A 27,068-nucleotide genomic window follows, 5' to 3' on the forward strand; every position below is an offset into this window, starting at 1 on the left:
GGCCATTTGTAAAAGTTTAATAAAAATTCCCTGGTTACGAGATCCCTGTGGCATTAACGTGTGCACTAAAATTAAGACAAAAAAGAGACACAATGGACGGGGAGTTTGACAGGGAAAAATGGGATGGCGGGTGGGGAAAATGTGATGACTGGTTACCTTTTAATGATAAATTGATTGTATTGTTGGCGAATAAAGGTACTGGTAACATCAAAACAAAATTGGCAGAAATCTGTGCACAGACCAAAATGACTGGCTGTTAAAGTTAAGGAGTTTTGTGATCGTGAGTGCACCACAGGGCTAGTGACGGCTGTTGTGGAGCTAAAATCAGAACGTATAGATGCAAGACAGTATAATCTGATATTTTTTTTGTTGCTATCGGACTCATATACGATATCACCCCGAGTGAGGTTAAAATAAGATCACTATGGATATGTATTCGATTTGGGAGGCCAACCTTTGCCAGGCTACACCAAACAACTTTGACGGGCCAAATTTGGCCCCCGGGCCTCACTTTGGGCACCACTGCTCTAAAGCCTTCATCCTTACATAAAGTGGGTGCAATGGGAGAAGGAAAAAGCAAAGGGATTGTCACATGTACACATTAGGGCATATATCTTTATTATTAGCACGGCTGTAGTGGTTATGTGTGGTTGCACAAGGGTGGCTCATATGGCTCATTAGAAGATACATGAACATGATGCATGCGCTAATTGGATGAATGGTAACTAGCTCACGGGAGCATCCGTTCCTGTCTAGTTGTCAAAGAGAGCTATGGTTGGAGTTTGGTCTGAAAATTTTACAAAAATTAGCCAAGCACATACCTGTAGGAATATACTAGTAAATCACACGAGAATGTAAGCCTGTAAGCTTTTCCAACAAAACTTGCTTCATAGTAAAAAAAATAAATAAATAAGTACACGTTATTGGTATGCAATTTCATTGCATTTTGTTTAAAATCCCACTAATCTGTTAGGAGATTTGTTTGTCAAATCAATCTGTGGCAGATCCTCATGATAAAGAATTAAGACGTATGAAAAGCATTGTCTCTACTGTGGCTTCACTCACAAATATTAAAAAGCTAAGAGAGAGAGACGATTCCAAACCCGGCAGAGCACCCTGTGCACTATGTTGCTAGGCAACACACACACACACATGCGTGCACGGAACTTGAATGCGTTGTCTTAGGCGAACGAGCTGAGCCGATGTGACCAGAACTGATCTAAATATTTCACAGCGTTCGTCTGAAGTGAGCGAGCATGGAGAGGGCGACCATGGAGGTCAACACAAACAGTTATGTTATAACGCTGCATTCAGGACTGGTGGGAAAATAGCAAATCAGTTCAGCTTCCAAGGTCCGACTTGAAAGCACACCATGTATATGTCAACAAAAAACATGGCTGACGACATTGAAAGCAATATTTGCTTTGTTTGACTTCTTCACCGACCACAACAAAACTACAGTAACAATAATATACTGTACATCTAAATGATCAAATAGACACTGTACAGAACAAACACTATTATAGACAATACAGTGTTTTAACTATATTGCACTATTTTATAATATACTGAATAAATATTGCCACATTTTAGTGTGCCTTGATGTATTGAGGTCAAGGGCTGAGATTTCAGATTTTTTGGAATATAGCATAACGTGTGTATTAATAATGTGTGTATTAAATTAGGTTTATTTGTGATATTTCTTATAATAAATACATGCACAAAAATATACACTACTGCTGTTTTGATTGCATTTCTTTGTAGTTGGAGGCTATAAAAAGGCACAACTGGGAAGAGATTATATTATATATATTGTTTTTATCATTTGAATAACTTCATATTGCAGGTTTTATTGCACTTTATTGTGCCAGAGGTTGGAATTATCCCACCTTTCTAGAATGCAGCAAGGATGTGACCACTTTAAACTACAAATATTTTAGAACATGCTGGCAGGGCTTATGCTCATCTTCACCATGTCACAGTGCATGTTGGAATTTTTACTCCCTAAATGAGCCACAGCTCTGCCAGCGCCGACAGCACTCATGCAGCCCCGGACCATAACCATACTTGACTGCAGACAATTGTCATGCTTCTAGGGATGGGTACCCTTCACATTTGAAGCGATATGGTAGCAATTTTTTGCTACTCCTTTGTGTGTTCATGCGTTAATAAATGTGAATATGTTTCATCCATCCATTTTCTACCGCTTGTCCCTTTCGGGGTCGCGGGGGGGTGCTGGAGCCTATCTCAGCTGCATTCGGGCAGAAGGTGGGGTACACCCTGGACAAGTCGCCACCTCATCACAGGGCCAACACAGATAGACAGACAATATTCTACTCACATTCACACACTAGGGCCAATTTGGTTTAACAATTAAAATCGTATTTTTAAAAATGTATTCAATTCAGTGGGCTGATAATGATAACTGTGCTGTCCAGTTGTTACAGTTTATATTGATTTAGTCCACTTCTGAGTCTCATTTGCAAGTATTATATAGGAGAATTTGCATGCAGTTGCAATTTTAAGACATTGGATGGCAGTAGTGTATAGAATATGGTGTGTTGCCTGGACATGAAGTAGTATTTGCCATTAAGCTGAATCTTGTCTTTTGTTGTGCTCCTAAAAAGTGTTTATACTGTAAGCATTGTCCATCCATCCATCCATCTATCTTCTTCCGCTTATCCGAGGTTGGGTCGCGGGGGCAGCAGCCTAAGCAGGGAAGCCCAGACTTCCCTCTCCCCAGCCACTTTGTCCAGCTCTTCCCGGGGGATCCCGAGGCATTCCCAGGCCAGCCGGGAGACATAGTCTTCCCAACGTGTCCTGGGTCTTCCCCATGGCCTCCTACCGGTCGGACGTGCCCTAAACACCTCCCTAGGGAGGCGTTCGGGTGGCATCCTGACCAGATGCCCGAACCACCTCATCTGGCTCCTCTCAATGTGGAGGAGCAGCGGTTTTACTTTGAGTTCCTCCCGGATGACAGAGCTTCTCACCCTATCTCTAAGGAAAAGACCCGCCACCCGGTGGAGGAAACTCATTTCGGCCGCTTGTACCCGTGATCTTGTCCTTTCGGTCATAACCCAAAGCTCATGACCATAGGTGAGAATGGGAACGTAGATGGACCGGTAAATTGAGAGCTTTGCCTTCCGGCTCAGCTCCTTCTTCACCACAACGGATCAATACAGCGTCCGCATTACTGAAGATGCCGCACCGATCCGCCTGTCGATCTCACCATCCACTCTTCCCTCACTCGTGAACAAGACTCCGAGGTACTTGAACTCCTCCACTTGGGGCAAGATCTCCTCCCCAACCTGGAGATGGCACGCCACCCTTTTCCGGGCGAGAACCATGGACTCGGACTTAGAGGTGCTGATTCTCATCCCAGTCGCTTCACACTCGGCTGCGAACCGATCCAGTGAGAGCTGAAGATCCTGGCCAGATGAAGCCATCAGGACCACATCATCTGCAAAAAGCAGAGACCTAATCCTGCAGCCACCAAACCGGATCCCCTCAACGCCTTGACTGCGCCTAGAAATTCTGTCCATAAAAGCATTGTACTCCCGTATTTTTCGTAGTATAAGTCGCACCGGAGTATAAGTCACGCCGGCCGAAAATGCATAATAAAGAAGGAAAAAAACATGTAAGTCACACTGGAGAAAAAAACTGCGACTTATAGGCCAAAAAATACGGTAATTACACACTAGCCGATTGATTGAAACGTGCATTTTTGTTGTAGTTTTCAAAACTAAATTTGGAGGTGTTGAAATTGGCATGTAAAATCCATCCATCCATTTTATACCGCTTGTCCCTTGCGGGGTCATTAATGCTAATCAGTAGCATGTGTATAGCAAATCCAATACATATTAGCATCGAGCTAGCGCATTAGTAAAAGTGGAGCCTTCTTGTACATTTGACTGTTTTCTACTTGCTTTGTTGGCATAGGAAATTGCAACATCCAATTGGCTGAGTCTCCTTGAGCGCTTGTTTGCCTGCCAAGCGCTTGAGTCGATCGAGTCTGTGACGTCACGTGCAACAAAAGGTATCGAAATGGTATTCGATCATACTTGAATCGATACCCGGTAGTAGTGAAGTGAAGTGAATTATATTTATATAGCACTTTTCTCTAGTGACTCAAAGCGCTTTACATAGTGAAACCCAATATCTAAGTTACATTTAAACCAGTGTGGGTGGCACTGGGAGCAGGTGGGTAAAGTGTCTTGCCCAAGGACACAACGGCAGTAACTAGGATGGCGGATGCGGGGATCAAACCTGCAACCTTCAAGTTGCTGGCACGGCCGCTCTACCAACCGAGCTATACCGCCCCAATAGTATTAACAGGAATTCAGTCGGTGCCTATAAAAGTACTTAATTCAGTACCCATCGCTACACGCTTATGTTGACAGCTATCTAGACCGGTGGTTCTCAACCTTTTTTCAGTGATGTACCCCCTGTGAACATTTTTTTAATTCAAGTACCCCCTAAACAGAGGAAAGCATTTTTGGTTGAAAAAAAGAGATGAAGTAAAATACAGCACTATGTCATCAGTTTCTGATTTATTAAATTGTATAACAGTGCAAAATATTGCTCATTTGTATTGGTCTTTCTTGAACTATTTGGAAAAAAAGATATAAAAATAACTAAAAACTTGTTGAAAATAAACAAGTGATTCAATTATAAATAAAGATTTCTACACATAGAAGTAATCATTAACTTAAAGTGCCCTCTTTGGGGATTGTAAAAGAGATCCATCAGGATTCATGAACTTAATTATTCACAAAAAAAGAAATCTTTAACATCAATATTTATGGAACATGTCCACAAAAAGTCTAGCTGTCAACACTGAATATTGCATTGTTGCATTTCTTTTCACAGTTCTTTTTGACAGACATTTTAGTGATGTCATGTCTGTGTGACCATGTTTTGTATTAGTCATGTTTTGTTTTGTTTAGTTATTGGACTCTTTAGTTTCTGGCTTTTCACTCCCTTGTCTTGTTTCCATGATTACCCATTAGTTTCACCTGTTCCACGTTTGGACTCATTGTGCACTCTTGTTTGTCACCATAGCAACCCATTAGTTTTCACCTGTCACGTCACGCACCTGTTTCACGTTTTGAGTCACGTAGTCATGTTTTGTTTTGTTTAGTTATTGGACTCTTTAGTTTCTGGCTTTTCACTCCCTTGTCTTGTTTCCATGATTACCCATTAGTTTCACCTGTTCCACGTTTGGACTCATTGTGCACTCTTGTTTGTCACCATAGCAACCCATTAGTTTTCACCTGTCACGTCACGCACCTGTTTCACGTTTTGAGTCACACACCTGTTTTCGTTAATCATGTCTGTAGTATTTAAGTTCATTGTTTTCAGTTTGTCTTGGTGGTGACATCCCGCATTTATACTCTCCACACACCCTTATGACCCTTTTTCATGCCGTTTTTTTCATCCAAGTAAGTTTTCTTTATTCATGCCATAGTTTGCAAGTTTTGTTTAATTGTTCATAGTTTCTGCCAATGTACAAGTTCTGTGTTTATAGTCTAGTTTTGTACCACCGCCATTGTGCGCGCTTTTCGTTTGTTCCTTTTTGATATATAGTGTTAAAACAAATCATGTATTCACCTTCACGCCATGTCTGGTCCAAATCACTTGCACCTCGGGAGAACAAACCACGCCACAGTCCCAGTCGTGACAAGTGAGGGTCAAAGCATCATAGCATGGGGGAAACTCTGGGTTTACGGTAATGAATGGAATAGCCTACTTGATTTGATGTTCAGTTTATGAACTTACATTCATATTTTGTTGAAGTATTATTCGATAAAATATATTTATAAAGGATTTTTGAATTGTTGCTATTTTTAGAATATTTTAAAAAAAAAATCTCACATACCCCTTGGCATACCTTCAAGTACCCCCAGGGGTACGCTTACCCCCATTTGAGAACCACTGATCTAGACAATAATGACTGCTTTTATAGTGGATTGTAAATGAATACTGCAATACAAGCCATTTACCGACTTATCTAAATGACAGTACTGTAAATTCCAAGTCCCTTGTGAAGATATACTGCCATAAAAAATGGTTGCTGGGGCGTGCTTGCTCACTTTTGTGAGCGACTGTAATTATGTTTTCTAATGAGTCCACACCCTCTTGTCTTGGCTACCATGCAGTGTTGTCAAATAGAATCTCTAAAAATAAGGCTGTAGAGATGGCGGTCTGTTTGTGTTTGTCAGGTCTGATGCCGGATCAGTGAAATCCTGTTAAGCCAACCGTACACACCCACACCCACACCCCCACACCCACACACACACACACACACACACACACACACACACACACACACACACACACACACACACACACACACACACACCCCTTCCCTCTATAGCCTTGGGAAAGTGTCTGGCTTGTAATTCCAGCCAAATCATGGGTTGTTTAACACCTCGCCACCTGCTTTGAGTGGGAGAGGGCCACAAAAAAGTTATAATACATTCTTACACTAATTATAGTGTATGATGAACATGTTCAAAGCCTCTCCCCTTACTGTCTTTACACCGTGTCATTTTCTCTGGATTGGAATATTCTCTGAGAAAAACGCATGGCTTCCACCCTCCCTCTAGAGACACATTCAATGTGACGGACGCAAACGTGGCACAAGAACGATGGCCCCGGGTTCCAGCAAAGCGCTTCTATCCGGTGCGTAACGTTCCCTAACGGACGTATTCATCAAAGAAGTTGTGCTCCGAGCCATTTGGGGATGAATACGTTACAGTCCCCTACACAACAATGTCGCTGCTTGCAACGAGCCTCATGAGTCACACTCGGTGCACGCTGCAGGCAGAGAGTGATGTGTTACAGGCATGAGGTCTGCCTCTATTGCATAAAAAATACATATATATCTATATATATATACATACATACAGTCATTGGCGTTGTTAGGCCTATTTTAGGGGGGCTCAAGCCCCCCTAAAATATTCTTAAGCCCCCCTAAATAATTTGGTGTTTTTTATTTTTTTATTTTATTTTTTACAAATACATATTCATTATAAAGTGGCCCGAATATGAGTTTAAATAAATAATCATATAACCTGTTATTATTCACTCAGTTTCCCCTCACCGGGCGGTATAGCTCGGTTGGTAGAGCGGCCGTGCCAGCAACTTGAGGGTTGCAGGTTCGATCCCCTGCTTCCGCCATCCTAGTCACTGCCGTTGTGTCCTTGGGCAAGACACTTTACCCACATGCTCCCAGTGCCACCCACACTGGTTTAAATGTAACTTAGATATTGGGTTTCACTATGTAAAGCGCTTTGAGTCACTTGAGAAAAAGCGCTATATAAATGTAATTCACTTCACTTCACTTCACTTCGTAGCGTAAGGTAGAGAGCCCCTTTAGTGCGTCAGTATCCAATCCATTCCACTTGTTTATATAGAAAATGTCCACATCACTCAAATTCCAGTCCGCATTTTCTCTGCGACCTTGCTTGCGGTCCTGCAGGTGTACGAAGCACATTATCTTCCTTTACAATGAGTGAAGCTGCACGAAACCTTGTGTGTGCAATTGTAAATAATTTAGTTTTTAAGTTTTGTGTTTCTTGTAGAATCTATGTAAAGTAATAAACATTAGCCTATTGTTAAAATAATGAAAAAAAACATCATTAAATATATTTGTTTTATTGTATTGTTACATTAATAGCTGTTGTATTATTATAGGATGGCTTGTTAAACATTTCATAGGATTTTCAGAGGGAGGAAAAACCAAGACATTTAATATAAAATGTAAAATGAATATATACATAAAAAGAAAAAGAAAAAAAATGGTTAAAAGCCATCGTCCCGGGGAGTATTTCATTTCGTCCCGTGCATTTTAAAAAAATAATAATAATAACAATGAATAATTTCTAAATCTTTGTTTCCCGTTTGTGAAGTTTTGTGCTTGTGCGTAACGTTCGCTCGCATCCTGTGCATCTCCTAGGGGCTAAGCCCCCCCTGTCCTTAAAAGCTAGTGACGCCCCTGCATACAGTCAATTCTTAATGTATTTTGTATCACTTATTGGTAACTGTGCATTGAGGAGGCAAAGAGGAGCAGTACTCCACTATACCCAGCAGATGGGGCTCTTTCTAATATGTGTTCTTATATTTAATACAGAGCAGGTTATCACAATCAAAATCATAATAATGTAAATATCATACCCAGGGGTTTTTGTGCCAGACCTAAATGAATGTGAAGCCAAGCAGATAATTCATTATATAAAATAATAATAAATAACTACCGTATTTTCCGCAATATAAGGCGCACCGGATTATAAGGCGCACCTTCAATGAATGGCCTATTTTAAAACTGTGTTCATATATAAGGCGCACCGCATTATAAGGCGCATAGACTAGACGCTACAGTAGAGGCTGGGGTTACTTTATGCATCCCGTAGTTGCGAGACCTGTTGTGGCTCAATATTGGTCCATATATAAGGCGCACCGGATTGTAAGGCGCACTGTCAGCTTTTGAGAAAAATTTAGGATTTTAGGTGCGCCTTATAGTGCGGAAAATACGGTACATTGAACATATATTTCAAAATATGAATTCATTCATTTTAAACAACTTTAGTAATCCCATATAGGGCAATTCAGGTTGTCGCGGTTCATATAGCCTTCACATGGCCCAAAATAAATAATCTATAATGAACAATACAACAACATGGAGCTTAGAATGGATGATAGTATTTTTTTTTTTAATTGTTTTTATTTATTTCATTATCACAACAGAAATTGCTTACAAAACCAATGATATCATCAAAATGCATCACAACTGGACAAATTCATGTGGCTTTTCAATGAACTTCTGCATCATCAGATAAAAGGTAATTTAACAAATAAATAAATAAATAGTTAAAATGCCATTAAAGGGTCACAAATTGTGATACAAAAAAAAAAAAAATACAATTATTAAATTATTTAAAACCAATTTAAAAAAGGCCAATACATATTGTCATCGATCATGAAATAATCATATTAACATTAGAATATTAATATACATAAGTATTATATTATATTATAAATAGTTACACTAAAATAATTTAATAATATTTGTTGTAATTGAATTGATTATTGGAAATTTGTATAAAGTATTACATATACTGCAGTATCATCACATACTCATTTTATCTTTATTGTCTATGACAGCGGTCCCCAAACTTTTTGACTCGGGGGGCCACATTGGGTTAAAACAATTTATGATGTCACATTTTCAATGGGAAAATGCATTTTTAGACAATATGATTTGCCTGAGTGGCAAGGAGACACTGAGAGTAACAAGCAGTAGAAAATTGATTAGAAAAGACACATTTAAAAAAATACTAATAATTAAAAAAATAAAATAAAATAAAAAAATATATCTTTTATTTATTTTTTATTTTTTTAAACTTGGGACTTCCCGTGGGCCGGATTTTGGGGACCCCTGGTCTATGACTAAACATATTTTTCATTTTGGCATAAAAACCAAGTTGCTCAAACACTATATTGCCAAAAGTATTTGGCCACCTGCCTTTACTCACATATGAACTTGAAGTGCCATCCCATGGAATTGTCCAAAATGTTTTGGTATCCTGGAGCATTCCAAAGTTCCTTTCACTGGAACTAAGGGGCCAAACCCAACTCCTGAAAATACAACCTCACACCATAATTCCTCCTCCATCAAATTTCACACTCGGCACAATGCAGTCCGAAATGTAGCGTTCTCCTGGCAACCTCCAAACCCAGACTCGTCAATCAGATTGCCAGATGGAAAAGCGTGACTTGTCAGTCCAGAGAAGGCGTCTCCACTACTCTAGAGTCCAGTGGCCACGTGCTTTACACCACTGCATCCCACGCTTTGCATTGGACTTGGTGATGTAAGGCTTAGATGCAGCTGCTCGGCCATGGAAACCCATTCCATGAAGCTCACTGCGTACTGTACGTGGGCTAATTGGAAAGTCACATGAAGTTTGGAGCTCTGTAGCAACTGACTGTGCATAAAGTATTTGCACTATGCGCTGACCCCTCTCTGTCAGTTTACGTGGCCTACCACTTGGTGGTTGAGTTGCTGTTGTTCCCAAACTCTTCACTTTTCTTATTATAAAGTTGACTTTGGAATATTTAGGAGCGAGGAAATTTCACGACTGGATTTGTTGCACAGGTGGCATCCTATCCTATTATTTTTATATTATATATATTTTTTTATTTTTTTTATTTAATTTTATTGTTTTTTTTTTTTTTAGCTAAGTACCGTGTGACTTGTTGAAGGGTGGACTAGCAAAGTAAGATTTTCATTGTACGGCAAACTGTCTGTTTCACTGTGCATACGACAATAAACAATCTTGAATCTTGAATCCTATGACAGTTCCACGCTGGAAATCACTGAGAGCGGCCCATTCGTTCACAAATGTTTGTAGAAACAGTCTCCATGCCTAAGTGCTTGATTTAATACACCTGGCCAAGTGATTAGGACACTTTAATCACCATAATTTGGATTGGTGGCCAAATACTTTTGGCAATATAGTGTATCTCTATATGCACCAGTCACAATAATAGGTAGACCTGCACCAACTAAGACAGCAAAATCAACAATAAAAACATTTTCTACAGAAAATAAAAGTATTTATTTACCTCAATATGTGTATTTCATGGTTGTCGTGGTGCACAGCCTTAAACGAATTTGACCCCACTCAATGACTCAAATTTTAACAATCAAACTGCATTTTCTTAGAGCGAGATAAATGAGCGGGAGCTTGTGCAAACATCAAAACTTTGGCTCAGCGGGTTTCCTTCAAAGCTGCCAAGCAGGGAGCTCAGCGCTTGTCAGGCCAGCGTGCGGCGCAGATGGCGGCGACAGAGATGACAAGCCGACAAGGGGGAGGATGAGAGGTGGGGGGGGAAATAGGTCAGAAAGTGATAAAAAAAAAGAAGTGTTCTCCTGTTACAATGTTTCCATCTCAATGAACGATTAAAGTTGTAGTGTTTGGAGCAGAAGCGGGGACGGGGGTATTGATCCTACGAGCAACATTTGGCGTGCTTGTATGGGAGAAAGGATTCCGAGATTAATTCCATAGTCGAAGCCGCGCATTGTGAAGTACATGTCAAAGAATCTTTATTGTCACGAAGAAGATTACAACTCCGCTTATCCTCGCTGAAGAGAAGCTTTGGCTTGGCGATGATGAGTATGCAAAGAAGTTTGTGCACTTATGCCAACCAGACACACTTTGCACCGGTGAAAATATGATTGCAAATGTTGAAGACACTATTATTGACATGAAAGCATCCCATAATACAAAACCCAAAACCAGTGAAGTTGGCACGTTGTGTCATTCGTAAATAAAAACAGAATACAATGATTTGCAAATCCTTTTCAACTTATATTCAATTGAATAGACTGCAAAAACAAGATATTTAATGAGGAACGTATTTTGTTTTTTTGCAAATAATCATTAACTTAGAATTTAATGGCAGCAACACATTGCAAAAAAGTTGGGGCATTTTTACCACTGTGTTACATGGCCTTTCCTTTTAACAACACTCAGTAGACGTTTGGAAATTGAGGAGACCAATTTTTTAAGCTTTTCAGGTGGAATTCTTTCCCATTCTTGCTTGATGTACAGCTTAAGTTGTTCAACAGTCCGGGGTCACAGTTGTAGTTTTTTTAGGCTTCATAATGCACCACACATTTTCAATGGGAGACAGGTCTGGACTACAGGAAGGCCAGTCTAGTACCCGCACTCTTTTACTATGAAGCCACACTGGTGCAACACATGGCTTGGCATTGTCTTGCTGAAATAAGCAGGGGCAACCATGAAAAAAAAACAACTCTATGTGCAATTTAGCATTAATGGTGCATTCCTCAACTCTCTGTTTTTTGCCACTTGTGCCAGCTTTTTTGAAACATGTTGCAGGCATCAAATTCCAAATGAGCTAATATTTGCAAAGAATAACATTTTCCAGTTCGAACGTTAAGTCTATTCAATTGAATATAGGTTGAAAAGGATTTTCAAATCATTGTATTCTGCTTTTATTTATGGTTTACACAACGTGCCAACTTCACTGGTTTTGGCTTTTGTAGATTCATTATCCTGACAGTCAAGACATAAACAATAGTAGTAATGACTTGACAATTAAATAGCGCAGCAAAAACCACCCCGATTGGTGACGTACAAAAGCACGTAGTTTTATAATATTGCAAAACACAACCAATGTTGTAATACTGCTCAGTCAGCAGTAATAGCACCGATGACTTCAATACAAACAACAATACATCACGTGTATGAGATTGACACCAACAGCTGAGAAGCAACATTTTAAAGTGCATGCAGAGCTTAAGAAAGCAACCCCTCATAATGGACTCCTGTCATCTTGTGGACCAACTTTGAATAACCACAAGCCACAGTTGTCTCTTTTACATTTTCTTTAAACATTAATAATGTTGTTTTTTTTACAATTGGTGATAATGTGTTGGACATCTTATTTTTTTCTCTTTGAAATGTACAAAAAAATATTATTTTTGGTTGGTTGCAGTTGAAATTAAAAAAAAAAATTCACAAAAAAATAAAATAAAAATAAAAATATATATATATATATATATATATATATATATATATATATATATATATATATATATATATATATATATATTTATTATGACTTGTTCCATTGGCAGATTTTTTTGGTTCAATACAAGCAAAAATAACTTGTATTAATTAGTTGTTACTCTCTTTAAGAGGGGCACTTCTTCTAGTGTGTAACAAGGCTATGATATATTTATATATACAGGTAAAAGCCAGTAAATTAGAATATTTTGAAAAACTTGATTTATTTCAGTAATTGCATTCAAAAGGTGTAACTTGTACATTATATTTATTCATTGCACACAGACTGATGCATTCAAATGTTTATTTCATTTAATTTTGATGATTTGAAGTGGCAACAAATGAAAATCCAAAATTCCGTGTGTCACAAAATTAGAATATTACTTAAGGCTAATACAAAAAAGGGATTTTTAGAAATGTTGGCCAACTGAAAAGTGTGAAAATGAAAAATATGAGCATGTACAATACTCAATACTTGGTTGGAGCTCCTTTTGCCTCAATTACTGCGTTAATGCGGCGTGGCATGGAGTCGATGAGTTTCTGGCACTGCTCAGGTGTTATGAGAGCCCAGGTTGCTCTGATAGTGGCCTTCAACTCTTCTGCGTTTTTGGGTCTGGCATTCTGCATCTTCCTTTTCACAATACCCCACAGATTTTCTATGGGGCTAAGGTCAGGGGAGTTGGCGGGCCAATTTAGAACAGAAATACCATGGTCCGTAAACCAGGCACGGGTAGATTTTGCGCTGTGTGCAGGCGCCAAGTCCTGTTGGAACTTGAAATCTCCATCTCCATAGAGCAGGTCAGCAGCAGGAAGCATGAAGTGCTCTAAAACTTGCTGGTAGACGGCTGCGTTGACCCTGGATCTCAGGAAACAGAGTGGACCGACACCAGCAGATGACATGGCACCCCAAACCATCACTGATGGTGGAAACTTTACACTAGACTTCAGGCAACGTGGATCCTGTGCCTCTCCTGTCTTCCTCCAGACTCTGGGACCTCAATTTCCAAAGGAAATGCAAAATTTGCATGGTTGGGTGATGGTTTGGGGTGCCATGTCATCTGCTGGTGTCGGTCCACTCTGTTTCCTGAGATCCAGGGTCAACGCAGCCGTCTACCAGCAAGTTTTAGAGCACTTCATGCTTCCTGCTGCTGACCTGCTCTATGGAGATGGAGATTTCAAGTTCCAACAGGACTTGGCGCCTGCACACAGCGCAAAATCTACCCGTGCCTGGTTTACGGACCATGGTATTTCTGTTCTAAATTGGCCCGCCAACTCCCCTGACCTTAGCCCCATAGAAAATCTGTGGGGTATTGTGAAAAGGAAGATGCAGAATGCCAGACCCAAAAACGCAGAAGAGTTGAAGGCCACTATCAGAGCAACCTGGGCTCTCATAACACCTGAGCAGTGCCAGAAACTCATCGACTCCATGCCACGCCGCATTAACGCAGTAATTGAGGCAAAAGGAGCTCCAACCAAGTATTGAGTATTGTACATGCTCATATTTTTCATTTTCATACTTTTCAGTTGGCCAACAATTCTAAAAATCCCTTTTTTGTATTAGCCTTAAGTAATATTCTAATTTTGTGACACACGGAATTTTGGATTTTCATTTGTTGCCACTTCAAATCATCAAAATTAAATGAAATAAACATTTGAATGCATCAGTCTGTGTGCAATGAATAAATATAATGTACAAGTTACACCTTTTGAATGCAATTACTGAAATAAATCAAGTTTTTCAAAATATTCTAATTTACTGGCTTTTACCTGTATTCACTGTTCCAAACGGCCCTCTGAGGGCAGCCTCAGTGTGTAATGTGGCCCTCAATAAATCCCAGTTTGACACCCGCGACCTACATATCGTATTTTTCGGACTATAAGTCGCAGTTTTTTTCATAGTTTGGCCGGGGGTGCGACTTATACTCAGGAGCGACTTATGTGTGAAATTATTAACACATTACCGTAACATATCAAATAATATTATTTAGCTCATTCACGTAAGAGACTAGACGTATAAGATTTCATGGGATTTAGCGATTAGGAGTGACAGATTGTTTGGTAAACGTATAGCATGTTCTATATGTTATAGTTATTTGAATGACTCTTACCATAATATGTTACGTTAACATACCAGGCACGTTCTCAGTTGGTTATTTATGCCTCAAATAACGTACACTTATTCAGCCTGTTGTTCACTATTCTTTATCTATTTTAAATTGCCTTTCAAATGACTATTCTTGGTGTTGGGTTTTATCAAATAAATTTCCCCCAAAAATGCGACTTATACTCCAGTGCGACTTATATATGTTTTTCCCCTCCTTTATTATGCATTTTCGGCAGGTGCGACTTATACTCCGGTGCGACTTATACTCCGAAAAATGCGGTAAATGAATCAAGTGATATTTACTAACTTTGTATGGTTTATGCAAAAACTTCACCAAATTGTGTCATCCAAGCAAAGATTAGCATTAATAAGCATTTTGAAGGATTTCCGACTAGATTTTAAGCAAAACATGTTATTTTTAGCCGCTATTGAAGAAGTTCCCTAGCAACCATTATCATTATTGTGATGTACTGCAACTGCGTAAGAGAGAGTTGCACCTGAACACAATGAATGGTTTTGATTTCCTCCCGCTCTTAGTGGCATTCTGCGTCACACATTTCCACTCAGCACGTGTCGGCCGACCTCTGTCCGAATGTTCTCATTACCGAGTGCTTTATGTTAGCTAATATACTGTACGTTGTGGCACAATCATTCCCAGCGTGTTGCACAATGACCGGCGGCTTCTCGGAGTGATAAATGTGCACATTCTGTTGGCGAGCACACGCAGAGCGCGTCATTGAATCAACACAATGTTGTTTACGTCTGGCTTATGGCCGTTGTTGTAATTCAACACAAAATCTGTCACACTCTAAATGACAAGTAATGCACCTTACCGTCAAGTGCACACACACACACACACACACACACACACACACACACTTAGGTAATTTTGCTGTGGTTGGGTACGGCATGATTTCATACATGTACATGTGCATCGTAGCAGTGTCATACATTGAGGGTGTTCCTCGCCAGTTCTTAATGATTACCGACAGGTTTTATAAAATAAATGTATTACAAAGACGCAAAATAATCCAAAAGTAAAATACCCAGCATGCCCACTCATCTGTGTCTACATGATAAAGACATGTCATCATATTTCAGCTGATCGCTCCTCTCCCAACTAATTGATGAGCACGGGAATCATTAGTGATGTGCGAAACGATAGCGAAACATCGATACCACCGATACCAGATCCTTATGCTCTAATATCGATTCTCAAATCAATGTATTGATACTTTTGATACTTAAGTTCATGGGTGTCCATACTTTTTCTACCAAGGACCGCATACTGAAAAGTCCAAGTATGTATAAAATAGGGTTGTACGGTATACCGGTATTAGTATAGTACCGCGATACTAATTAATCATATTCGGTACTATACCGCCTCTAAAAAGTACCGGTGCCCCAACCCCCCACCGTCACGTCGCGTCATTGCTGGTTTACGAGCAGACGAGCATGTTCGGCAGCGCACAATCACGGAGTACTTACAAGCAGACACAGTGTGTAGACAGAAAAGGGAGAACGGACGCATTTTGGCTTAAAAACTGACGATAAAGGTGAAGTTATAACACTGAAACGCCCTCAGGAAGAGGTGCTTTAAAGGGGAACATTATCACCAGACCTATGTAAGCGTCAATATATACCTTGATGTTGCAGAAAAAAGAACATATATTTTTTTAACCGATTTCCGAACTCTAAATGGCTGAATTTTGGCGAATTAAACGCCTTTCTAATATTCGCTCTCGGAGCGATGACGTCACAACGTGACGTCACATCGGGAAGCAATCCGCCATTTTCTCAAACACCGAGTCAAATCAGCTCTGTTATTTTCCGTTTTTTCGACTGTTTTCCATACCTTGGAGACATCATGCCTCGTCGGTGTGTTGTCGGAGGGTGTAACAACATGAACAGGGACGGATTCAAGTTGCACCAGTGGCCCAAAGATGCGAAAGTGGCAAGAAATTGGACGTTTGTTCCGCACACTTTACCGACGAAAGCTATGCGACGACAGAGATGGCAAGAATGTGTGGATATCCTGCCACACTCAAAGCAGATGCATTTCCAACGATAAAGTCAAAGAAATCTGCCGCCAGACCCCCATTGAATCTGCCGGAGTGTGTGAGCAATTCAGGGACAAAGGACTTCGGTAGCACGGCAAGCAATGGCAGCAGTTTGTTCCCACAGACGAGCGAGCTAAACCCCCTGGATGTCTTGGCTCACACCGTCCCTTATGCCACCGAAGATGATCAAGAGAAGAATATCGACCCTAGCTTCCCTGGCCTGCTGACATCAACTCCAAAACTGGACAGATCAGCTTTCAGGAAAAGAGAGCGCATGAGGGTATGTCTACAGAATATATTAATAGATGAAAATTGGGCTGTCTGCACTCTCAAAGTGCATGTTGTTGCCAAATGTATTTCATATGCTGTAAACCTAGTTCATAGTTGTTAGTTTCCTTTAATGCCAAACAAACACATACCAATCGTTGGTTAGAAGGCGATCGCCAAATTCGTCTTCGCTTTCTCCCGTGTCGCTGGCTGTCGTGTCGTTTTCGTTGGTTTCGCTTGCATACGGTTCAAACCGATATGGCTCAATAGCTTCAGTTTCTTCTTCAATTTCGTTTTCGCTACCTCCCTCCACACTACAACCATCCGTTTCAATACATGCGTAATCTGTTGATTCGCTTAAGCCGCTGAAATCCGAGTCTGAATCCGAGCTAGTGTCGCTATAGCTTGCTGTTCAATGCGCCATGTTTGTTTGTATTGGCATCACTGTGTGACGTCACAGGAAAATGGACGGGTGTTTATAACGATGGTTAAAATCAGGCACTTTTAAGCTTTTTTTAGGGATATTGCATGATGGGTAAAATTTTGAAAAAAACTTCGAAAAATAAAATAAGCCACTGGGAACTGATTTTTAATGGTTTTAACCCTTCTGAAATTGTGATAATGTTCCCCTTTAAGACATGGCATGCTAGTGGTTGAAGTCCATCCGCAGTCGGCAGTGTTGTAGCTACTAATAAATCACTAATCCTCGCCTCCATGGCGACAAATAAAGTAAGTTTCTTACAAGTATCATCCCTGCAGGACGAGGAATAGCTAAACATGCTTCACTACACACCGTAGCTCACCGGCGTCAAAATGTAAACAAATGCCATTGGTGGATCTACACCTAACATCCACTGTAATGATACCAAGTACAGGTGTGTATCTAGTCGACACTGCGGACGGCCAGAGTGGCCGTGCCAGTAACCTGAGGGCTCCTGGTTCGATCCCCACCTTCTACCAACCTAGTCACATCCGTTGTGTCCTTGAGCAAGACTCTTCACCCTTGCTCCTGATGGGTCGTGCATGAATGTGTGCGTGAATGGGTGAATGTGGAAATAGTGTCAAAGCGCTTTGAGTACCTTGAAGTTAGAAAAGCGCTATACAAGTATAAACCATTTACCATTTACTACAATGATTACGTCTATATTATTTAAAAACACACACCTTTTGAAATTTGAGCAGACACAAAGTATATTTGCAAAGTGTCAGATCGGTATCGCCGATACCAGCCTGCATTTTACTCGGAATTGGATCGGAAAAGAAAATCAGTGGTATCGCACATCACCAGTAGTCATTGTTTACATTTTGACACCGGCGTCAAAATGTAAACAAATGCCATTGGTGGATCTACACCTAACATCCACTGTAATGATACCAAGCACAGGAGCGTATCTAGTAGTCATGGTAGAGCGAGCGTACCGTTGGTTTGACTTCGGGTTTATTTTGAGTCTTTGTACCGTCTTTATATCAGGAACAACACTGCTTATCATTAGGAACTAATTAATAACAATCTCGTAGAAAGGGTCAAGCATTTCAAATTCTTAAGGGTGAACATAACAGAAGATCTATGCTGGGACATTAACACTGCGTCTACAGTCGGAATGGCCCAACAACGTCTTTTTTTTTTGAGGAAACTAAAATGCGCAAACATTCCGCAGAAATCAATGGTCAACTTTTACAACTGTGCCATCAGCAGTGTCCTTACTTACGGATTTTTAGTGTGGTTTGCTAGCTGCACTAAAGCGAACCAACAGGCCCTGCAGCGAGTGGTTAAAGCGGCGGGGAAAATTACAAGGACGATACTCCCAGAGATGAGTGCCATGTACACAACTCGCTACCTAAAGCGAGTACACAACATCCTGAAGGACAGATACCACCCAGCACATGGCCTCTTCAACCTGCTACCCTCTGGAAGGAGGTATAGATCGATTCGCGCCAGGACCACCAGAATGTCTCACAGTCTGTATCCCCGGGCTGTGAGACTGCTAAATGAACAGCCTGCCCCTTTGCTGCCCCGGACCATCTTATTACCTCACTCTTCACCACCTCAATAATTGTGCTCTGGACATTGCATTGCTGCAACATCAACGTAACACCCATCAGACATCTGACTGTTCCCACCCCCACGTCCCTCTTATCGCGATCTTCCTGACAATGCTCAAATGCTCAAATGTAAACTATTGTCAACCTGCACATCAATGCAGTTTCTATGCCGCTGGACAAAGCTCAAACAAAATCTCGTTGTTCATGTATGACTTAAGTGTTATTATGACAATGACAATAAAGTAATTGATTGATTGATTGATTGATGAGAATCACGGTACGGATAGACTATAGTTTTAGGAGGCAGCCCAGCCCTCTGAGACCATCAATTCAGTCAGGCAGTAAGGCCCGCCTCTCTCTCTCTCTCTCTTCCCCCCTCGACTTGAATAATTCCTCCCTCGAGCTGATCGTCTTCGCTCTGCTGCAGCCAATTCTTATAATTAGGCCGTCAGCAATGTAAACCTTTCGACTCGGGCGGCGAGTCCATTTGAGGCTGGAGGAGACATGACAGTGGTTCCTTCCTTAGCCGCAGATAACAGATCTGTGCGTGTCTTATCACTCCTGCACCTTTCCCGCTCCTCGAGGTGGGAATTATCCCAAAGACTTGCCATGTTTCTCCCTCTGGGCTTCATGATGCATTTAGGTTTCCATTACCGATGAATCCCCCGCGAGCATCCTAATGGCGATATTAGCAGATGCGACAATCCAAGGCGTCCGCCTTAATCGCTTATGTAAGACGCAAATTATGTCGCCCTGTTTTGACGGCTCCTCTCACTCCATATGGCGACAGCTTCGCTAATAACCATCATCTCGCCAAGAGCGGCTGCGTGTCAAAGTAAAAAAAAGGAGGCATTTTGCAGAGTGGGACGGGACCGGGAGGGTAAAAAATTAGCCAGAACAAACAAAGTCAATAAGGCTTGACAAAAACTTCCCTTATCCTGCTACAGCCATCTTGTGGAGTAAATAAATACTACATCGGGAGGTTGCCTACAGCCACAGCTGCTAATTATAATGTTTTTTAACCCAGTACTAATTAGTCCACTATGGTCTGGACTCTCACACTATTAACTAGATCCACTCGACGTCCATTGCACCGGTCGCCCAGGGGAGGGGGTCCACACATCTGCGGTCCCCTCATTGTAGCCCATTGGGTTGAGTTTTTCCTTGCCCTGTTTTGGGATCTGAGCCGAGGATGTCGTTGTGGCTTGTGCAGCCCTTTGAGACACTTGTGATTTAGGGCTATATAAATAAACTTTGATTGATTGACTGAAGCATCAATGCATAATGGATAAGGAGTGATACTGTGTCAATCGATGTCATACTTGCCAACCCTCCCGAATTTTCCGGGAGACTCCCGAAATTCAGCGCCTCTCCCGAAAACCTCCCGGGACAAATATTCTCCCAAAAATCTCCCGATTTTCAGCTGGAGCTGGAGGCTACGCCCCCTCCAACTCCATGCGGACCTGAGTGAGGACAGCCTTTTCTTTATGACGGGAGGACAACAGGGTGACAAGAACTAAATCATCCAGACTAGAGATGCATTGTATTATTATGTTTATCTTACCTAAAAATAAATATATTTATTAATTAAAAATAAAATAAAATACATGTTTACTATATTTTGCTAAAAACATCAAAATTAATTGTATTTTTATTTGTATTTTTTCTGACTCCTTATTACATCCAGCCATAGAATTATACATTAAAATAAATATATTTGAAATCATTCATTTTAAATGATCATAATAATTCATTTAAAATGACCATATTTAATTATTAAAATAATTGCTTGTTTATCAACAACTTCAGCATTTTATTCATTACATTTTGAAGCTCTCAGAAGCCAAGTTATGTTATATTCCTTAAGATTTATTTATGCAAGTTTGAAGTATCAATTATCTAAACACAGTTTTGTTTGCATATTTTTAGGATATATATATATATATATATATATATATATATATATATATATATATGTATGAAATACTTGACTTGGTGAATTGTAGCTGTCAATATACTCCTCCCCTCTTAACCACGCCCCTGCCCTCACTCAACCACGCCACCCCCCCCCCCCCCCCCCTCCCCCCACCTCCCGAAATCGGAGGTCTCAAGGTTGGCAAGTATGATCGATGTGTGTCACTTTAAGAAAAACATGTGATTGACACTTCTGTTGTGTCATTTGCTGCTTTGACATCGATAATCGTCTCCACTATCGATCGAAATTGAACTAAAAATGGATAAAAAATTAAGCGTGGCATAATTTTGATCTTATGCGCCAAATAAGGCGAATGTTCATTTTACCCATTTACCATCTGGCTCATTGACCAAAAGTTTAACTTTGGTAAATGGTCTGTATTTATATAACACTTTACTCTACCTTGAATGATACCCAAAGTGCTTTACATTATACATCACATTCACCCATTCACACACTGATGGTGGAAGTGTTTTTTTTATTTTTTTATCCAATTTTATTTTATTGTTGTGATTTTGTACGGTGTCCTTGAGTGCCCAGAAAGGCGCCTTATAAATAAAATGTATTATTATTATTATTATTATTATTATTACTACTATTATTATTATTATTATTATAAGCTGCCATGCAAGGTGCATCATCATACTCATCATTTCATTTTGCAGGTCAAATGTAATGATTTTTTTTTAATCCACCATTATGAAACACTAACGCAGTATCCGTGCAGTATCAATACAGGTAGGGATTGTGCCATACACTCACTAAGTCTTTATTCACCCATCATTAATCACTAGTATTTTTTGTATTTTCTTTTGTAGACAAATCCCCAAAATACCATACATGTGACTTTAGAGCAGTGATCTTCAACTCTCTTTCTGCAAGGAGAGTAATCTAATTTAAAAAAATATATATATACACTTTTAAAATTTCCCCTGCAGTGTTTTTACAAATGTGATTGTCTTTAAATACACAATATCATTAATCCAACACACCTGGATTAAGTTCACTTCCTTGCAGCAGTGTGACATGAAAGTTAAAATGAACAAAATTAAAAGCTCCAAAAAGAGTGACAGTCATCAACATTCAGAGATGTGAGCACCATTTGTGAAAAAAAGAGGAAAATTGTGAAAAATAAATAAAAGTGCTGCCACACAAACCCCGAAAGAAAAATTTAGAAAATCAAGAGTACATTACCTATAGATTTATTCTTGTCACGTCGGGGTCGCATTGTTTTGCAAAGGCTGTTTCCTCAAGATGCAGAAGGTCGCCAGGAAGCAGTGTGCAGGTAAGAAGGATGATTTATTCAAATAACACGACAAAAATACGAAAAAAAAGGAAAATGTGCGGATGGCACTAGAAGCTACGGCAAAGCTTGGAAATACGACTAGAAAACAACGGAGCAAAAACTCATATCCAAATAAACATCAACGTAAATGTCGTGTGTTGTGAAAAGGACTGCCAGGAAGAGTGCGGCGCGAGGCAGGAATGAATAGCTCTCTGATTAGTGACCAGGAGCAGGTGAGCGTCCCGGCCACTAATCAGAGGCAGGTGACAAAAATCAACTAAGAAAACAAACAAGGGTGCTGAAACAGAACTAACCAACAACTAAAGAAATATCCAACTAAACAAAACATGACCTGGGCAACGGATCATGACAATTCTCATCGACCAACCTCTTTTGGCTTTCTTTTTGACACTTACGTGTCCCACATAATTCATTAGTAGATCATTTACCAACATTATTATCATTGAAAATGTAACGTGAAATTAGACAACGTGCATGCAAAGAACTCAGAAAAAGTTTCTCATTTGGCAACTCTATCCTGTAGCCACGCCCCCTAAGGTAATATACTTCCGGTGTCAAGACCTCTGTTTACATCCGTCACATCAAAAATACATCTTCTCACTGGCTACTAATGAAAGCTATCAAAGTCAAGGCCCGCGGGCCGGATTTGGCCCACGAATGAATGATCTATGGCCCCCGGGATGATATTCGATTAGTATTAGAACCGGCCCGCAGGCAACAGCCGCCTGCTGCTGTTTTGCACACACCAATACTCTATCAGTGTTGGCGCTAGAAATTTTCAAAATGCCATCAGGTCATAAAAATGGGGTCCCAGAGTTAATTTCTGGGGTCCCACTTTTTTTAAAACAAATGATAAATGTATGCTTTATCCTGTTATATCTCACATTCTATATTGTGTTTTGGGAAAAGGTTGTCATAAACGTTATTTAATTCATAAAAAAAAATATATACAAAACAAAACACATTTTTATGCTTATGTAAATGTATTCAGTTATAAACATTCATTCACTTTCTTCTTTCCTTCATGGATCTAAACTTTGCCGCTGCCGGTATTTTTTTCTATATTTTTATTGTAATATTTAGGGACCGAGTCCCTTTGGGACAGAGGACCCTATTGAATTTCTAGCGTTTTATTATTGTACCGCCGCCTCTTTGAGCTGTAATTTGACCCCCTTAACATGCTTCAAAACTCACCACATTGGACACACACATCAGGACTGGCAAAAATTGAGATCTAATCAAAAAACCAAACCCCAAAACTCCAAATTGCGCTCTAGCGCCCCCTACGAAGAAAACACAGACAAAACTGCCTGTAACTCCCAGTAGGAATGTCGTAGAGACATGAAACGAAAACCTCTATGTAGGTCTCACTTAGACCTATATTTCATACACTGACAACCCCCAGCAAAAATCAACAGAAAGTTTGCAATTCCCCCTTCGAAACAAAAGTTGTGTAAAAACAGTCACCTTTTTTCAAACATTATCTCCTCTGAGCACGTTTGTCGTGTCGGCTTCAAATTAGCACAGGAGAGATATTGAACCCTTCTGATTAAAAGTTGATGAAAGAGTTTTAATTACTGCTCCGGTTTGGATTTTATGAGCCCTCAAAGTCGCTCCCGTCCATCGCTGCTTGCAGCTTTAATTTCAGAATGTGTTTGTTTTATTTTTGGCCAAAGTAAGACAAAGAAAACAATCTGAAGTTGTGTTTATTTTCTAGTTTTAATGCCATGATTTCAATAGTCCGGCCCGCATGCGGCCCCTGAGCTAAAATGAGTTTGACACCCTGCTCTAGGACTACTACATATATATATATATATATATATATATATATATATATATATATATATATATATATATATAAACACAGAGGCTATTTCATCCCGACAAGCCTGTTTCGCATATATATATATAAAAATATATAAAAACACAGAGGCTATTTCATCCCGACAAGCCTGTTTCGCATATATATATATATATATATATATATATATAATAACACAGAGGCTATTTAATCCCGACAAGCCTTTTTCGCAGGTTTCCCTGCTCTTCAGGCTTGTCTGGATGAAATAGCCTCTGTGTTTATATATATATATATATATATATATATATATATATATATATATATATTATACACAAACATATAAAACATAGTTGACGCAGGGGCCGATCTTGCTTTGGTTGTTGGCTGACACCAGGAATCTGAGGCTGGAAAAGGTTGGTGACCACTGCTTTAGAGGGCGGTCAGTAAACAGAAGAACATTGGCGCCACGCTGAGACTTCAAAACAAACCATTAACCATGTTTGAGTTCTAAACAAGTAGAAGAATGAAACCATTTTGCTGTAATCTTGACCAGGACACTCTGGACAAATTGTCAATGATACAGTAAGTACTTGAACTCCAAATGTAGCTACTTATGGCTGCACTATGTTTGCTGGCTGCTACAAGTGAGCCACAGTGGCTGTTTAGTGTCGAGTAGGTATGCTCAAAGGGGTTTTAAAAAGTCTTTCTCAGCCTGCTGCTGCTGACAACCATACAATAGGAGCTCGGCGAGCGAAGCCAAGTAGTAAAGTTGCTGTACGGACAATTAGAAATTTGCTACAAGTGAGGGAAGCAAACCCTCAGAAGTACAACCATGCCTTTCATCATAGTGGTACACAATATTATTTGATGTCTAATTGATGGCGTATACACGACTCCCAAACGCTGGCCAAAGTCTATAAAATGGCCGATCATTATTCACGACATAGGGATATTACATTGTGAAGTAAAACAAACAAACATAATTACCTCGATGGGAATGCAATGGATTAGTCGTCGCTTCCTCCGCGAGCTATGATTTAAACCGAGCCTCCCCGACGTACACAAAAGCACAGCAGCAATTTATCTTGCTTCCAATCACCATTACCGTTTTGATACGTCTAACCTTTCGAGGCGACAAGATTAATTAGATCTGCTGCAACACCAGGTAACACTGCTTTTTTCTAAAATATACTTTTTTTACCTGCAGATTCAAAATCCAAACCAGAATTTTTACATTTTAGGGAAAAAAAACACTGCCACAGCAAACGGCAACCACACCTCAACTTAAAAGTGCCCCTAGAGATAAAAGCTGTTCCTCAGCTAATTGTTATGCTTTAAGTTAAAAACAAAAAATTGAGTTACAAGCATCCCCACCATTAATTGGCGTAGCAAATGCCACAGAAAACCTTGTAAAGATTAGCATTACCGTATTTTTCGGACTATAAGTCGCAATTTTTTTTATAGTTTTATACTTTAACTATTAACTATTAACACCATCCATCTACCGCTTATTCCCTTTGGGGTCGCGGGGGGCGCTGGAGCCTATCTCAGCTACAATCGGGCGGAAGGCGGGGTACACCCTGGACAAGTCGCCACCTCATCGCAGGGCCAACACTGATAGACAGACAACATTCACACTCACATCTACACGCTAGGGCCAATTTAGTGTTGCCAATCAACGTATCCCCAGGTGCATGTCTTTGGAAGTGGGAGGAAGCCGGAGTACCCGGAGGGAACCCACGCAGTCACGGGGAGGACATGCAAACTCCACACAGAAAGATCCCGAGCCCGGGATTGAACCCAAGACTACTCTGACCTTCGTATTGTGAGGCAGATGCACTAACCCCTCTGCCACCGTGAAGCCCATAAATAGTTGTTTTATGAGCCCTCAAAGTCGCTCCCGTCCATCGCTGCTTGCAGCTTTAATTTCAGAATGTGTTTGTTTTATTTTTGGCCAAAGTAAGACAAAGAAAACAATCTGAAGTTGTGTTTATTTTCTAGTTTTAATGCCATGATTTCAATAATAATAGGTAATTACATAACTACTAACACATTACCGTAAAATATCAAATAATATTATTTAGCTCATTCACGTAAGAGACTAGACGTTTAAAATTTCATGGGATTTAGCAATTAGAAGTGACAGATTGTTTGGTAAACGTATAGCATGTTCTACATGTTATAGTTATTTGAATGACTCGTGGCTTCATAGTAAAAGAGTGCGGGTACTAGACTGGCCTGCCTGTAGTCCAGACCTGTCTCCCATTGAAAATGTGTGGCGCATTATGAAGCCTAAAATACCACAACGGAGACCCCCGGACTGTTGAACAACTTAAGCTGTACATCAAGCAAGAATGGGAAAGAATTCCACCTGAGAAGCTTAAAAAATGTGTCTCCTCAGTTCCCAAACGTTTACTGAGTGTGGTTAAAAGGAAAGGCCATGTAACACAGTGGTGAACATGCCCTTTCCCAACTACTTTGGCACGTGTTGCAGCCATGAAATTCTAAGTTAATTATTGTTTGCAAAAAAAAAAAAAAAAAGTTTATGAGTTTGAACATCAAATATGTTGTCTTTGTAGTGCATTCAATTGAATGTGGGTTGAAAATGATTTGCAAATCATTGTATTCCGTTTATATTTACATCTAACACAATTTCCCAACTCATATGGAAACGGGGTTTGTATTTTAATTTGAACTTTTGAAAAGGACCCCAGGAAGACTAGCCTGGTGTTTGTGTGTCGGCTAATGGGGATCCTCATTAAGCAATAAACACTAGTGTGAGCCGCACTGGGAAGTGTCTTGCCCAAGGACACCACGACCATGACTAGGATGGCGGAAGCTGGCATCGAACCTGGAACCCTCAAGTTGCTGGCACGGCCTCCCTACCATACCTACTTCATAAAACTACTGCAGTTG

The 27,068-nt window shown here is 40.1% G+C and overlaps 1 protein-coding gene and 1 long non-coding RNA gene across 5 annotated transcripts in view; both read right to left on the reverse strand.

The window, feature by feature from the left end:
* The window catches only part of LOC133610452 (uncharacterized), a 23,719-nt gene extending 713 nt beyond the window's left edge, over positions 1 to 23,006 (reverse strand). Inside the window, exon 1 of the long non-coding RNA XR_009815876.2 lies at positions 22,240 to 23,006. This is a non-coding gene — a long non-coding RNA (uncharacterized lncRNA). The remainder of the gene's footprint in view (positions 1 to 22,239) is intronic.
* nrg3b (neuregulin 3b) overlaps positions 1 to 27,068 on the reverse strand; it is a 591,304-nt gene that overhangs the window by 337,237 nt on the left and 226,999 nt on the right. The window lies entirely within an intron of this gene.

This window comes from Nerophis lumbriciformis, linkage group LG11, assembly GCF_033978685.3.
Source record: "Nerophis lumbriciformis linkage group LG11, RoL_Nlum_v2.1, whole genome shotgun sequence".
Lineage (NCBI taxonomy): Eukaryota > Metazoa > Chordata > Actinopteri > Syngnathiformes > Syngnathidae > Nerophis > Nerophis lumbriciformis.